We start from the raw sequence: 16,239 nt of genomic DNA, 5'->3' as shown, positions 1-16,239 counted from the left end.
ACAAAAATATATTTAGTAATAACCTAGCCGTTCAGGCCGCTCCCTGAACACCTCGGGAATTGCTTTGTATATCTGTCGCCTTAGAGGCCGCTGTCTGAACAGCTCATGAATTGCTTTCTATATGTGTCGCCTTTGAGGCCGCTGGCTGGACAGCTGATGAATTGATTTGTATATATGTACTTATTGTCCGCTGTCCGGACAGCTCATGAATTACTTTTTGTATATAGCCTTCCAAACCACTCTCAGAATAAGTCATGATATTCATGCTGTGTATAGCCTTATAGGCCAATGGTCAATCAAGTCATGATTGTTATAGTGTGTATAGCCTTATAGGCCGCTGTCTTTACAACTTTATAATTCCATGCAGTATATAGCCCTATCGGCCACTTTCTGGCATCCAGTTGCTGTAGCCCCCATCACCACACTGTGCCATGGGCCCCTGTACCGCCTTCTCATACTGCTGCCAGATCCATCCTCTGCCATGTGCGTCTTTGTCGTCTGCTCACGCTGCTGGGTTCCAGTTTTAAACCTAGGCCTGTGTATGGCTTCCGAATACTGCTGCCTCCACCGCCACCCTGCGCCATGTGCCTCTGTCGTCTGCTCACGCTGCTGACGGCTTCCGCTTTTTAACCTAGGCCTGTGTATGGCTTCCGAATACTGCTGTCTCCACCGCCACCCTGCGCCATGTGCCTCTGTCGTCTGCTCACGGCTTCCGCTTTTTAAACTAGTCCTGTGTATGTCTTCCGAATACTGCTACCTCCACCGCCACCCTGAGCCATGTGCCACTTTCGGGTCTCCTCACACTGCTGCCACGTCCATACTGATTCATGGCCCCCTGTACCGGCTCCTCATGAACGTGGTTCAGCGGGTTTGCATCACTTAACGGCAAATCGTTGACAAATGCTGGGACGTTCAGTGTTGTGCGCATTAAGCCAGACACCAAAGGGCAGCACAGACCTGTTATTACTCGCTCAAGCATGGCTGAACAAAACCAGTCTCTACCACAAATTGGACCCAGACCTGCCCAGGGTCTCGTAACTAGATTGCACGGAGGAGTAGAGTCCGTTATCGGAATTAAATAGACAAAACGCCACACCAAAAAGAGTGGCCATTTCCAACACTTATTCCAGAAAGAGGAACAACCCGTTTCATATACGGCCCGTAGACGTTTCACGTCTGCCACATTCAGTCGATTTAAGACGCAAGCTCCACTTCCTGTGGTCTCTGACCGTCGATATACCTTTAAGTGTCAGCTTTGAAGCTATATTCCCTCCGGAGCACTGACACTGGTGCCCTTCCGTCAACATGCCTTTAAGTTTCAGTTTTCAACCATATTCCCCACAGAAGCCAAACTCTTGGGTATCCCAGAAGCTGCTCAGCGGGTCAGGGCAATAAAGCTCCCGGTTCGCAGGTTGTTCCGTCTTATGGATGGAAGTACGACGGTATATGATCTTCTTCGCACCCACGGCATTACCTCATAAAATTTCTGCATTGCATCTGCAATCACAACGCTGACTTCCCGGATCGCCACTCAGCCATTGGACTCTTGATAGTCGTCTCCCAACACTGCTGCTGGGGGGACTTTTAAACCTAGGCCTGTGTATGGCCTTCAATTGAAGCTGCTTCTGCTCCGCCACTCTGCCATTGGACTCTTGATAGTCATCTCCCCACGCTCCTGCTGCTGGGGGGACTTTTTAACATAGGCCTCTGTATGGCCTTCAATTTTAGCTGCTTACGCTCCGCCACTCTGCCATGGGCCCCTGTACCGCCTCCTCATGCTGCTGCCAGGCCCGTAATCTGCCATGGGCCCCCGTACCGACTCCTCATGCTGCTGCCAGGCCCGTAATCTGTCATGGGCCCCTGTACCGCCTCCTCATGCTGCTGCCAGGTCCAGAGTGTGTCATGGGTCCCTGTACGGCCTCCCATTGCTGCTGTCTCCATCGCCACACTCTGCCATGTGCCACTTTCAGGTCTCCTCACACTGCTGGTGGGTTCCATTTTGTCATAGGGTGCTGTATGGCCTCCCATTGCTGCTGCCTCCACCACCACACTGTGGCTCCACACTCTGGTTTTGGCCCCGTGACTGCCCAACTGAGTGAAGTGTGCGGTGATTCTAAGATCGACGGCACTCATCTGCATGTCATACTGACTGACAGTATTATTTCTCTTCCCCAGCAGACTCCAAGGGCATTTAAATTAAAGGTACAGTGTTCTGCACTAATATAAAGGCTCTCTGAAGCCTAGAAACACCCTTTTTATAAGTTAAATTCGCAGCGAATATATTCGGCTCGAAGCAAATTTATTCGCGAGTTCGGCGAATCAGCCGAACCGAATTTTTGAATAATTCGCTCATCTCTAGTCGTCACAAATGACAAGGAGGCACACTTTTTGTTTGGAGAAAAATATGTTTAATATCTGCATATGGAAAGGATTCTTTACAGTAAGAGATTTGAGAATGTGGAAAAGACTTCCATAGGAGCCAGTTCAAGCCAACTCTGTAGTTTGTTTTTAAAAAAAGCCTGCGTGTGTTCCTAAGTGCACAGAAGATACCTGGATTTTAATGTTGTAAGTAATTGCTAAATTACTAACAGATATATCTGAATATGTCTGGATGTCAGGCACTTCCTCAAACTCAATATATCCAAAACTAAACCCATAATATTTCCTCATCCATGTGCCTCTTCTTCTGACTTCTCTGTCAAGATTGATGGCATAACTATCAACCTGCCCCCGCATGCCAAGGTGCTAGGTGTTATCCTGAACTCTCCTTTTGGCCCTACATCCAATCACTGTCCAAAGCTTGCCACCTCAACCTATGCAACATCTCCAAAATACATTCCTTCCTAACCAGTGACACCACAGCTTCTAATTTACTCCCTGGTCATCTTTTGCCTTGACTACTGTAACTCTCTAGTCTTTGCTTACCTTTACAAATGCTATCTCCTCTTTAATTCATCATGAATACTGCTGCCAGACTCATACACCTTACCAAAAGTTCAGTGTCTGTTACTCCTCTCTACCAATCCCTCCACTGGTTTCTGCTCACCCAATTAAATTCAAAACACTAACAACAACTTAAAAAGCCATCCACACCTCGGCCCCCATGTTTAACATTAATCTAGCCTTAAAATATCAACCAGATTGTTCTCTTTGTTCCTCCTAAGACCTCCCGCTTGCTAGATTCCTTGTCACCTCCTCCCATACTCATCTCCAGGACTTCTCCAGATCCTCCTCCATCCTATTTAACTCCCTACTCAAATCTGTTCATCTATCTCCTACTCTGACCACTTTTAAATGATCCATAAAAAACAATTTCTTCAGAGAAGTCTATCCTGCCCTCACCTAACAACTGTACTTTTCTCTAAATGAGCAGGGCCTTCTAAATCCTCCTGCATTGAATTGTATTGTAACTGCACTGTCTGCCCTCATGTTGTAAAGTGCTGTGCAAACTGTTGGCACTATATAAATCCTGTATTATAATAATAATATTAGACCACAAATTGCTAATCTAGGGACTATCCAATTGCCTTAAAGGATCAGGAATTTTTTTCCCCAGTGGAAAAAATTGGATCATACTTTAGAAGATCTGGATCAGGGTTCTTCAGTTGCAATTTTTGAATTTATTATGTACATTTGCCTAGCTGTTAAGCTCAGCGGACATGTTTTTTTAAAACATGAATTACTATGTAGATTACTATGAATCACTGTAAATTTAGGATTTCCATGAATGTATGAGGGTGGTCAGCCACACTTGGATGATCTGATTGCCTTCCAGTACCTGAAGGCAGGGCATTGCATTAAAAGAAAGCTTTGGAGCTGAACATTCCTGTTTAAATTAAAGTGGTATTAAACCCAAAATCAAAAATGCAGAATATTGCAGGCTACCCATCCTTAGATGTGGTGACTGCATTAGTTTTCTTTTTTAGGCTTCTTACCCCTATGTTTCCACCTGGTGATCTGGCCAGTATCACACCTTCTGTATTAGAATGCCTCCCCCATCACCAAGGATAAAACGAGCACAGAGGCATTTTTGTACAGCAGCATTGTCAGTGTGGGGGAGGGTAGCATCATATGTGCTAGTAAATTTAGATACACTAACCACATAGAATACATATAAATAAAATCAAAAAGTGGGGTCAGGAGAAAGAGTGGCAGGAGAAAGTGGGTCCTATGAGGGTTTCTGATGATTTCATGAGTATTCTGGGTGCCCTGTCATCTGCCTTGTCTGGACCTCTGTTTTATGGATTGTGGCTGAACTGATTAAATGCATCTCTCTGGAAAAGAACTGTTGGACTAGTTGCTGCGGTAAAATACATTCATAAATACACTTGTCATCCCTCCTAATTGAGATAAGACAACAGATTGGTGCCGTGACCCGGATTCAAACCGGGGTTGCTGCGAAGAAAGTGGGTCCTATGAGGGTTTCTGATGATTGCATGAGTATTCTGGGTACCCTGTCATTTGCCTTGTCTGTCCGTTCTGTTTTATGAATTGGTTCTGAGCCAATTAAATCTCTCTGGAAAAGAAACGCTATAGTTGTCTAATTGAGATAAGACAACAGATTGGTGCCGTGCAAGTGACCAGAAGAGCATTTTCAGGTTCGGTAACAGAACTTGGTGGTGACAACAGTCCTGTGAGGTGGATCCAGAAGCTGTGCTGTGACTCAAACGTCTGGTAGTGACTTAAGGGGTCTGATTCACAAACTGAACACCAGAATTATTATCTGGAGGCTGGAAAACTGAACAAAGGACTGTGCTGTAGACCAGAAGCATCCTATGAGAATCTAATGATCCTATGAGGTCACAGAAGACCGTGAGGACCCAAGAAGGACCTGGAGAAGCTCATAAGCCTAGGAGCCCAAACAGTTGGTGAGCCTACCTTGTTCCTTATTAACAGATGGGTGTTTTGTTTTTGAATTGTTCTATGGATAGTTGTTACTTTTGTTGAGAGTATAAAAGTATTTTTTTCTTTTTTGCATCTGGGTGTTAAAGTGTATTCTGCAACAAGCAGCAGTGTTTGGGTGGCATTACTCTTGCTTTGGTGACTTTGTGCTGAATGAGTATTCTTGTGTGTATCTCAATAATGGAGGGAATTTTGAAAAAGGTGGCAGAAATAAAGGACACTGAGGCTATTGTTCAAGCTATACAAGGATCTGCTGATCCATGGTGGCAGGCAGAAAAATGGGTGGATAAAAATATTTGTTGCAAAAAGTTAAATACACATAAGGCGAAGTATATACTCATTTCTGCTGCTGGCTGGATAGCAGAACAATACAAATCTGTTTTTCAGCAGAAGCAAAAATTTGAATATGGAGGTGGAGTTTTTAAAAGCTGAAGTTGAAAACTTGAAATTTCTTGTCCAGCAGGCTGCAGTATTTAACGCAGAAAATAAGCATATTACTAATGAAAATAGAAAATTATACAATGTGTTCACGTTTGTTAAAGAATGCAATAACATATATAAGTGATGTAGCGCTACTCACATCCCTGAATAAATACTGTGAGGGATTAGCTCAGTAGCGGGTTGTGCTTGACCCCCTGGATGGGTCAGAACACCGTGAAAGAGGCTCAGCACAACAGCAGGCACTTGGTGAATAAGGTTGTGCTTTATTTACAAAGTCTGGTGAACACATGGTGCATAAATCCAAAAATAGCAAAACAAATAAAAACAGAAAATAAAGCCTTGGCACACTGGGCTACTAACTACAAACACAGGTTTCCTATCTAGCTGTCTGAATACAGCCTACCGCTGCACAGACACGGGGTGTTCGCACAGTCCAAGATCACACAGATTATTTCTCACCACAGCATGGTTTGGTTGCTCCCCAGTCTGTCCTGCACAGCAGAACCGGATATTGTATGTACTCTCCAGCGCCTCAGGATATGCACAGCCAAAAAGGAAGCCAAGGGTACCAGGACAGCGACAACCAAAGGAAATGCTTCAGGGGTGCAGACCTCCTCAGATGGGGAAATCAGCCACTGGATAGAGAGAAAACAGGTGGCGCACACACCTAGTGCATTATCCATTATCTATGATGCCTCAACAGCAAGGCTCCTACTTTCCATTCATCACACATTTGCATCAGAGGCTGGTCATCAGCTCTGAGGAAAGGGATTCGTCCCCAAAACGAGTCAGCCATTTGACCGCACTGACAGTGAGAACACCTTGCCTGCCGTTGTGGCCATTGTCATTTTTCTATGCTTTTTAGATACATGCTTCATCTGTGAGTATGTTTTTATTATTCTTTCACTCCTTACAATAAACCTTGGATAATGCACTAGGTGTGTGCGCCACCTGTTTTCTCTCTGTCCTGCACAGCAAACTGGTTCCAGGTTGGAGCATTCGCCCTATGCAGCCTGGGAGTTTTATAGAGCACAGAGCCCTTGAAGCAGGCCATAGACTTCCAATAAAGTTGACGAATTATCGGCCGATATTCGGATTGTTAGTGGGGAAATTGGTCGGCCGTTTTTCGTAATTTTAAGACATTTAGAAAATCGGCCCTGCTGGAAAATCGTCGGATGATTTGGTCGTTCGGCCGATTTTCGCGGTAATTATGGTCAAATCGGCCATTCTTTTTGCAGATTTTCAAATAAATTCAATATGAAGAAAAATTAGAAATAGAATATCAAGAAGAAGAAGAAATAGATTTTGTAGAAGAGGAAGAAATAGATTTTGCAGGAGAAGAAATAGATTTTGCAGAAGAAGAAATAGATTTTGCAGAAGAAGAAAAAGTTGCAACATTGTATCTATTTGTATCCATTTCGGATACAGATATTTCTATTCAAGTACAAATAGATACAATGTTGTTTCTTCTTCTTCTTATGCATAATCTATTTCTTCTGTCAAATATAATAGCGGGGCTCTATGCAGGGACACCTCTATTATAATAACTGCCGGCCGTAGACGGGACGAAAACCAGCCAACTTTTTTTTACAATGGTAGTAACGTCGGCCGACTGAACGACCGATTTTACGATTTTCTAAAAAAAAAATGGCCGGTTTTCTCCAAGTCTATGGCCTGCTTAACTCTCTACACCTGAACTCATTACATCATCAGTGAGCCACACAGGCTCACTACACAGCACAACAGGAGAAACAGTCTGTGTAGAGCATAAACCTGGGACAAATATATCTCCCATCCTGAACACATCCCCTAGTTCGGGTGTTGGGAACCCGCGGCTCCGGAGCCGCATGCGGCTCTTTTTCACCTTTCCTGCGGCTCCGGAGCACACTGCCCACCAGGTGACAGGCAATAAGGTCGGCAAGCCGCGGCTCTTTTAATGCAGATCTTCTGTGTGCCGGGCGCCCGCTGGCAAACATTGGCTGTCAGGATGTAGGCGGGGCAGCCCGGATGTAGGCGGGGCAGCGTGACGAACTCCTCTCCTCTCACAGTCCGCCCTGAAGACCAGAACGGCGCGGGAACCCAGCGAGAGGAACGCGCGGAGCAAAGGTAAGTGAATTCACACAATATGGGGAATGAATTACTATAGGGGGGATGAATTACTATAGGGGGGATGAATTACTACGGGGGATGAATTACTACGGGGGATGAATTACTATAGGGGGGATGAATTACTATATGGGGGATGAATTACTATAGGGGGGATGAATTACTATGGGGGATGAATTACTATATGAGGGATGAATTACTATATGGGGGATGAATTACTATGGGGGATGAATTACTATAGGGGGGATGAATTACTATAGGGGGGATGAATTACTATATGGGGGATGAATTACTATAGGGGGGATGAATTACTACGGGGGATGAATTACTACGGGGGATGAATTACTACGGGGGATGAATTACTATAGGGGGGATGAATTACTATAGGGGGGATGAATTACTATGGGGGATGAATTACTACGGGGGATGAATTACTACGGGGGATGAATTACTATAGGGGGGATGAATTACTATAGGGGGGATGAATTACTATAGGGGGGATGAATTACTATATGGGGGATGAATTACTATAGGGGGGATGAATTACTATAGGGGGGATGAATTACTATGGGGGATGAATTACTATATGAGGGATGAATTACTATATGGGGGATGAATTACTATGGGGGGGATGAATTACTATAGGGGGGATGAATTACTATATGGGGGATGAATTACTATAGGGGGGATGAATTACTACGGGGGATGAATTACTACGGGGGATGAATTACTACGGGGGATGAATTACTATAGGGGGGATGAATTACTATAGGGGGGATGAATTACTATGGGGGATGAATTACTACGGGGGATGAATTACTATATGGGGGATGAATTACTATAGGGGGGATGAATTACTATATGGGGGATGAATTACTATATGGGGGATGTATTTTCAGTTTTAAAAATGTTTCTCTCAAAATAAATTTCAATCGTGGTTTTGGCGAGATTTGGCTCAGTCGAAAAAAAAGGTTGCCCACCACTGACCTAAGGCTATGATTGTGATTATGACGATACACTGTGGCCCTGATTAACCCTTTGCTTACTGGGCCCTTAAACCCCCTTCATGACCAGAGTGTTTTTTGCAATATATGCAGTGTCGGATTTGTTTTAAATGTTGCAATGTTTTTGCGGCTCCCAGTCTTTTTTTCCCTCTCGGAAACGGGTCCAAGTGGCTCTTTATGTCTTAAAGGTTGCAGACCCCTGCCCTAGTTCTTCCTAACCTCCTGTCACAATGCATACAGTGGGGCAAAAAAGTATTTAGTCAGCCACCAATTGTGCAAGTTCTCCCGCTTTCCAAAGCAGCCAATGTGATTGTCTGGATTTGTTTTCTCATTTTGTCTCTCATAGTTGAGGTCTACCTATGATGCCAATTACAGGCCTCTCTCATCTTTTTAAGTGGGAGAACTTGCACAATTGGTGGCTGACTAAATTCCTTTTTTGCCCCACTGTACATATATGTGGGAATAAAAAAACTAGTGACAACCTGTCAGGGATCTCCTCGATCCCCGCCGCGATGGTCCCGGCGCAGGCGCAGTGCGCCGCCCTGTGCAGGGACACGGGCACTAGGTCCGGGCCGGCCGCGGCGTTGGCGCATGCGCAGTAGGAGCCGCGGCCGCCCGCTGGGCACCAATGGCAGCGCAGGGCGGGATATTTAAATGGCCCTGAGCTGTCATTCAGTGCCTTCTGGTCTTACCTGCATCCTGTGAACCTGTGAACCTGTACCTAGTAAGTTATTTGACCCGGATTGTTCTTGACCAGCTGATTTCTCCTGCCCAGACCCTTGCTTTGCCTGACCTCTCTTCTGAATACCCCTCATTAGATCTGACCTGCTGTTGCTGACCTGGCGTGTGACCCGACAATTCTCTGCCCGCTCCCTTGTACCATACCGTCCTCTACGTTACCAACTCGGCCCGTCTGACTTCGCACTTGCTCAGCCATCCATCCATCCCATCGGGGTCACCCGACCTCCTCATATCAGGCTCTCCCTGGTTGGAGCCCCTGGCGAACACCCCTACCACTGACGGGTGTGCTCAGTAGTTGCGACCTGGTCTCGGGGTACTCCAAGTCCATCCCCACCATCAGGGGCTCTGGTGAACAAGTACCCTGGGACTTAGACTCCGCGCTCTGGGCACGCCTGACCAGTGGAGTGCTAGTGGTGCCGCTAGGCGGTCCCTCACAGTACCAGAAGGCCATGACTGAGCCTCGAGGAGGACCCTCCCCGATGGAGGAAGTTTGCAGACACCTGGCTACCCTGACGCAAGCTGTGAACGTGTTACAGGACAGATGTTTGCAGATTGAGAACCAGTTCCAGGCCTGCACCATATCTGGTCCTGTTTCACAAGCCCCGGCTCCTGCACCCCCGGCCGTAGCAGCCCATGAGCCAGCTCTCGGGCCTTCTGCATCACTCCCTGTGGCGGAACCCTGAGTACCCTTACCAGAGCGCTTCCACGGGGACCGCACACGCTTCCGGTCGTTCCGTGACTCCTGCCTGCTCTATTTTGAACTGCAACCACGGACCTTTCTGACAGAATCAGTGAAGGTGGGGTTTGTTATCTCCCTTTTGTAGGGTGAACCCCAAGACTGGGCCTACCGACTAAGGGGAAACAATGATCCACATCTGGTTTCGGTTGACAATTTTTATAACGCTATGGCCATCTTATACGATGATCCACAACGGGCAGCCTCGGCCGAGGCCACATTATACGCACTCCGACAAGGTCGGCGAACGGCAGAGGAATACGCCTCTGATTTTAGTCGGTGGATGGGGGACACACGCTGGAACGAGTTTGCACTTTTGCACCAGTTCCGTATGGGCCTGTCAGAGGCCCTGAAAGACGAGCTCGCCCGGGTAGAGGTGCCCGAGACATTAGAGGACTTGATTGCACTAACCATTAAAATTGACCGTAGACTACGGGAACGCAGGTTGGAGAGGTCTGGTCAGGGTCGCAGAAATACCTGGGGGTCATTCCAAGGATCCAGTCAAACTACTAGGCCAAACATCCAGAACCTGCCATCTGAAGATGCTCCCAAACCCATGCAGCTAGGCCTGGCACGGCCTAAGCTATCGCCAGAGGAACGCCAGCGCAGACGCTCCCACAGACGCTCCTACTCTACTGCGGTGAAGCTGGTCACATGGTACGATCCTGCCCGCAGAAACTGAGTAAGTTCACCTCGTCTTCCTTATCTATTGGCAATATGAATCCGTCCCAATACTTAGTGGTGCCCGTCTCCTTTCAGCTTTCAGAAAGGACCGTGGCGGTGACGGCCATAGTTAATTCGGGGGCATGCAGCTGTTTTGTGGATATCAATTTTGCTCACCAGCAGGGTATCCCCCTCCATCCAAAGGAGAAGGGGTTCCACATCTTTTTGGCCGATGGTTCCCGGATAAAATCAGGGGTGGTTAACCAGGAGACCCCTTCCATTGTTACTTCCATCGCCGGCCAGCACCGGGAGCTCCTCCGCCTGGATGCTATTGCATCACCCCTTTTCCCAGTCATTCTGGGGCTCCCATGGTTACGGGCCCATAACCCCCAAATTGACTGGGAAACTAGGGTAATCTCGTTCCCTTCCCCATACTGTCGGGAACTTTGCCGAACTTCGGGCCCGGAGGTCCCCCAGGTCCTCCTGTGCTCTGAAGGGGAGGCAAGCTTAAAACAAGTGATTCCTGCAGCCTATCATGAGTTTCTTGATGTGTTCAGTAGACGGGGAGCAGATACTCTACCCCCCCCACCGCCCGTATGACTGTCCCATTGACCTGTTACCTGGTTCACAGATTCCCTTTGGTCGAATTTTCCCCCTTTCTGAGCTCGAATTAGGGGCCCTGAAGGAATATACTGAGGACAGCCTCCGGAAGGGGTTCATCCGCCCCTCCACTTCTCCAGCAGGGGCAGGGATCTTTTTTGTGGGAAAAAAGGACAAGACCTTGAGACCGTGTATTGACTACCGGGAACTGAATAGGGTCACAATCAAAAATCGTTACCCACTACCATTGGTACCGGAATTATTCCAGAGTTTAAAGGCTGCAGTAGTATTTACCAAGCTGGATTTAAGGGGAGCCTACAACCTGGTTCACATAAGGGAGGGGGATGAGTGGAAAATGGCCTTCCGCACCCGTTTTGGCCTTTTCGAATACCTGGTCATGCCTTTCGGGTTGTGCAATGCACCGGCCACCTTCCAGCACTTCGTAAACGACATCTTTAGGGACTTCCTGGATATCTTTGTTATCGTCTACTTAGACGACATTTTGATTTTCTCATCTTCTCTGGGGGAGCACAGGATACATGTAACAAGGGTGTTGGGGCGGTTGCGGCAGCATGGGTTGTACGCTAAGGCAGAGAAATGTTGCTTTGAACAGTCTAGCATTACATTTCTGGGCCTGATTATCTCCACCGTGGGGGTCGCAATGGACCCTCAGAAAGTCTCTGCGATCCTGGATTGGCCTGAACCCACGGACAGGAAAGGCGTCCAACGGTTTATCGGGTTCGCAAACTTCTACCGGAAGTTCATTAAAAACTTCTCGGGTCTGGTCTCCCCCATCACTCAGTTAACCAAGCTTGGGACCTGATTCAGATGGACACCAGAGGCACAGGAAGCTTTTGAAGCGTTAAAGAGGTTATTCACCTCGGCACCCATTCTGGGTCACCCTGACGCCTCCCTACCCTACATCTTAGAGGTAGATGCGTCAGAGAACGCGGTTGGTTCCATTCTATCCCAACGAAAGGGCGCCAAGGAATTACTCCACCCGGTAGCATTTTTCTCACGGAAACTTACCCCATCAGAGAAAAATTACGACATTGGCGATCGAGAATTACTGGCTATCAAGACAGCATTAGAGGAATGGAGGTACCTGCTGGAAGGTGCCTCACACCCCATCCTGATATTCACAGACCACAAGAACCTGGAATACCTGAGGACCGCCAAACGTTTACGCCCACGACAAGCGAGATGGGCATTGTTTTTTTCAAGATTCCATTTCCATATCACGTACAGGCCGGGATCAAAAAACACGAAACCAGACGCGTTGTCACGCATGTACGAGGACGCCAAGGAGATCCCAGTACCTGACACTATTCTGTCCACAGGGAACTTCTTGGCCCTCCAGACGAACCTTTGCTCCAGGATAATGGGAGCATCCACAGCCATGTCAACCCCAGATGGGGCGCCCCTCCAGAACAAGGGAGGACTCCTATGGAGAGAGGACCGGATTGTGGTGCCGGAGGAAGCCCGAACCCTAGTCTTGGGACATTGCCACGACCACCCGATGGCAGGACATTTTGGCCCGGTCAAGACCCTGGAGCTTCTCCGACGCTCCTTCTGGTGGCCAGACATGGCCAAGGATTGTAAGAACTACGTGGGCTCCTGTGTCATCTGCCAGAGGAACAAGCCTTCAAGGAATAAGGCTTGGGGTCTGCTGCGTCTGTTACCCATTCCTGAACGGCCTTGGCAGAAGATCTCAATGGACTTTATAGTCGAACTTCCACCTTCACTAGACCACACAGCAATTCTCGTGGTCGTGGACCGTTTATCCAAAATGGTCCATTTCGTATGATTACGGAAGACTCCATCGGCAGCCGAGACGTCGCAAGTTTTCATTCGAGAGGTTGTAAGACTGCACGGGGTCCCTGAGGACATCATCTCGGACCGAGGGGTTCAATTTACCTCGAGATTCTGGAGGGCATTGTGCAAAGCCCTGGATATCAAACTGTCCCTTTCCTCGGCATTTCACCTTCAGACTAATGGACCAATCAGACCCTGGAGCAATACTTGCGATGTTACACATCATTTACTCAGGACGACTGGGTGCCACTTCTCCCTTTGGCGGAATTCGCGTACAACAACGCTTGCCATTCAGCAACAGGGCAGTCTCCGTTCTTCTCCAACTATGGGTTTCACCCTGTCTTCCTCCCGGATTTGGTCCCGGAATGCCCAGTTCCAGCAACACAGGATGCACTAACATTTTTCTCTTCAAACAACAAGAAACTACAGGAAGCCATCAGTCGGGCCCAAGAAGACTACAAAAAGGCATTTAACAGGAAACGAAGAGGAGATCTGGTGTTGCGGCCCGGAGAGAAGGTTTGGCTGGCTACATCTAACTTGAAGATGCTCTGCCCTTCGAAGAAGTTGGGACCTAAATTTATAGGCCCCTTTTGCATTAAGCGGATGGTCAATGAAGTGGCCTATGAACTTGTTCTCCCTGAGACACTCAAGATCCACCCAGTCTTCCATGTGTCCCTGCTGAAGCCGGTAATCCCAGATGCCTTCCCGGAACGAGAATCCAGACCCCCGGAGGCCATAACGGTCGAAGAAGAAGAAGAATTTGAGGTGGAAACAATCCTGAAGTGCCGAAGAAGGGGGGGCCAGACCCAATTTCTTATCAAATGGAAGAGCTATGGCCCTGAGGACAATTCTTGGGAACCAGCCCATAATGTCCATGCACCCAGACTTGTCCAGACGTTTCTTCGTGACCACCCATGGTGGAGAGATCGGGTGGGCATCCGGAGGTTGCCCGTAGGGGGGGGCAATGTCAGGGATCTCCTCGATCCCCGCCGCGATGGTCCCGGCGCATGCGCAGTGCGCCACCCTGTGCGGGGACACGGGCACTAGGTCCAGGCCGGCCGCGGCGTTCGCACATGCGCAGTAGAAGCCGTGGCTGCCCGCTGGGCACCAATGGCAGCGCAGGGCGGGATATTTAAATGGCCCTGAGCTGTCATTCAGTGCCTTCTGGTCTTACCTGCATCCTGTGAACCTGTACCTAGTAAGTTATTTGACCCGGATTGTTCTTGACCTGCTGATTTCTCCTGCCCAGACCCTTGCTTTGCCTGACCTCTCTTCTGAATGCCGCTCATTAGATCTGACCTGCTGTTGCTGACCTGGCGTGTGACCCGACAATTCTCTGCCCGCTCCCTTGTACCATACCGTCCTCTACGTTACCGACTCGGCCAGTCTGACTTCGCACTTGCTCAGCCATCCATCCATCCCATCGGGGTCACCCGACCTCCTCATATCAGGCTCTCCCTGGTTGGAGCCCCTGGCGAACACCCCTACCACTGACGGGTGTGCTCAGTAGTTGCAACCTGGTCTCGGGGTACTCCAAGTCCATCCCCACCATCAGGGGCTCTGGTGAACAAGTACCCTGGAACTTAGACTCCGCGCTCTGGGCACGCCTGACCAGTGGAGTGCTAGTGGTGCCGCTAGGCGGTCCCTCACACAACCTGTGTAAACACACACAATAGTGAAATCAAACTAGAGCTAGAAGCTCTATACAGGTGCCTCAATCAAATAAGTGAAATAACAGTGAAACAATGCACATCCATGCAGTGTGACACATAAACTAAATAACACGAATAATAATATCCTAACCAGGATATAATGGTGATGGTGAATGGTGATCCAATTAAAATAAAATAAACCTGTGATGGGTCTATACCACTATAGAGATGACAAACGCATGAACATGCAAAATACCTGTGTGCATAAAAAATGATAAATGCACCCGCCAAACACGTAAATAACAAAAGATGTATGCCGCAAATAAAGTCCAATATACAAAGAACAGGTACCAATATGTGAAATAGATATATAAACAAAATCAAGGTGACAAATATTTTGTGCCAGTATTGTGAAAAAACCACACACACTAAGATCAAACTAAATGTCTGATCAGTGCACCAAAGTCCAGTTCAGTGTTAGTAACACCACTGAATCCAAATCCAAAGAACACACTCGTGCTGATGTTAGTGACTGTAGGTAACTGCTGCCAAGATCCAACAGGTGGCTAGATTAGCCTCTCACCTCAGAGCTTCGACCCATACGGGTCAAAGCGTATGTGTGGGACCACCCTCTCAGATCCTCCAAGTATACAGCCTTTCCACTGGTCTGCTCTCCACGCAAAAAGATCTCCCTCTTAGGCTTCAGCACTCAGGTGGTGGCTCCTCTCCAAAAACAGGTAGGTATATGTGCCAATATCTCATTTAAAAAACATAAATACAGCTTCCCATAGTGTAATATGTTTTTTCCAAAGAAGTAAAAGAAAAGTATTCAAATTTGCACTCACATGTATCTTCAGCATACAACAGCATTTAACCTCTGCAGGGGTGCATGAACAGAGTGTGCAAAGAAAGGAAATGCATCACTACGTGCTGGCATACGCGTTACGTCACAATACCCTGTGACTTCCTCAGGGCTCCCTCAGGGCAAATGACATCCCTTTAGTAGGACACAAGACACCTGGGGAAAAGGAGGACAGAGAAATGGCTGGCTCAGGCATTTCCTTATTTGAACTATTTAATATACTAGGGCTGTCTGACCCATGTTTTCTAAGGTGGTGGAACATCCAGGTTATCTGAATCTCAAAGGCCTGCCTCCTTTTTTGCTTTAATTAGCTGTTTTTTCTAAGTAGATCATTTTCAAGAAGGTGGCTGCATGACTGATGAAGTACTCACTCTCATACTACAATGGAGGAAGTTAGTATCCAAGGTATGCAGGGTTCAGAGCCCCACCCAACCATCACAAGGCACCCCCACCCCACAGTCCATTGCTTTGGCTACTGCCACTTTCAAAACACCCTCCTACCGACCTTCAAACTTGACAGTGCTATGAATGCAACAGAGCTCCAGGCTAGATGCCCCAAGAAGTGGTATACTACCCAGGCTCATGTTTATGTCAAACTGTCTCATAAGGAAGAGAATCCCCCACAACCTCAAAGTGACTGTGTGGCTCCCATGAAAGTCAATACCCCTATAGGCTCTAGAGCTTTCACATGCTTACTACTCCCTACCCTGGGCAAAG

Source organism: Staurois parvus, unplaced genomic scaffold (assembly GCF_062004578.1).
Source record: "Staurois parvus isolate SC_StPar_1 unplaced genomic scaffold, SC_StPar_1.0 ptg000468l, whole genome shotgun sequence".
NCBI lineage: Eukaryota > Metazoa > Chordata > Amphibia > Anura > Ranidae > Staurois > Staurois parvus.
The sequence above is the reverse complement of the archived record's forward strand: the minus strand, read 5'-3'. Positions refer to the sequence as shown.